The sequence below is a fragment of the Cavia porcellus genome, unplaced genomic scaffold (assembly GCF_034190915.1).
Source record: "Cavia porcellus strain 051 isolate PalLab524CR breed Dunkin Hartley unplaced genomic scaffold, mCavPor4.1 scaffold_8, whole genome shotgun sequence".
Classification (NCBI taxonomy): Eukaryota; Metazoa; Chordata; class Mammalia; order Rodentia; family Caviidae; genus Cavia; species Cavia porcellus.
The window spans coordinates 51,273,410-51,274,388 of record NW_026947491.1 but is presented as its reverse complement, the minus strand read 5'-3'; the positions used below and the strand labels follow the sequence as shown (position 1 = coordinate 51,274,388).

The following is a 979-nucleotide window of genomic DNA, read 5'->3' as shown; positions in this document are numbered from 1 at the left end:
AAAAGTTAAAACTTCCCATTTCTGTCTTTTTTTTTTCGGCCTGAGAATTGAACTCAGGACCTCGACTTGACAAGCAAGCACTGTGCCACTGAGCTATATTTCTTTTTAAAATAAAGGCAATTCTTAGCTGGCCGGAAATTACAGGTGGCACAGTCCTGTAATCTCAGCACTTGGGAAGCTGAAGCAGGAAGATTGTTGCAAGTTCGAGACCAGCCTGGGCTACAAAGTGAGTCCAAGACCAACCTGAACTTCATAGTGAAACCCTGTCTCAAAAAGACAAGATATTAAGGCCGGCAGCTTCCTGATGCGGTTGGTTTCAAGCAGGAGCTTAAAGAGATGTCTTTCTATGGTCTGTTGGCCATTTCAGAACTTGGGCAGTGAAATGGTCAATTCATTAGAGAGAAACAGCCTGAAGCACCCCTCTCCCCACTGTGAGTGGCTGTGAGCATGGCAGGCTCCGGTGGCCCAGGATAGGAGCCACCAGTGTTACTGGGACCCGCACCATGCTGGGACTTGGAGCACTGGGAAACCAAGCAACCCCTCCCTCTCTGCCTGTTTTGTTTTGCTGAACTTCAACATACATGAAAGTATGAACAGCTATTTTGAAGAGAATGAGAGACTCTACAACAGCCATTAGTGATTTCCCTATTGTCTGGTTTTGAAGACCTAAAGTGCCTTCCTCATTCTGTTCGGATCAGTTTTATACTATGTTGTTTTGTATGAATTCTCTATATGCCAAGACATGGACAACTATTTGGAAGAAAACAAGAGACAACACGATAAACAGTGAAGATCTCAGGTTGTCCAGCTTTGAAATTTATATCTCTTACATTGCTTTCTTATGTCCTTTTTTGTTGTGTTATAAAGGCAACTCTTGTTAGTAAGAACTGTTGTATCCCACGATATTTGGTCACTATTTATGTCCCGCCTCTCCTGAGATAGCTGAAATGTGCCATGCCTTGCTGAACTTTCACATATG

The 979-nt window shown here is 43.4% G+C and overlaps 1 non-coding gene across 1 annotated transcript; it reads left to right on the top strand.

Annotated features, from left to right (window-relative positions):
* Positions 1-272: 272 nt before the first annotated feature.
* Positions 273-410, top strand: LOC111753324 (small nucleolar RNA SNORA2/SNORA34 family). The gene has a single exon (XR_002788142.1). It is a non-coding gene; the product is annotated as a small nucleolar RNA SNORA2/SNORA34 family (small nucleolar RNA).
* Positions 411-979: the final 569 nt, after the last annotated feature.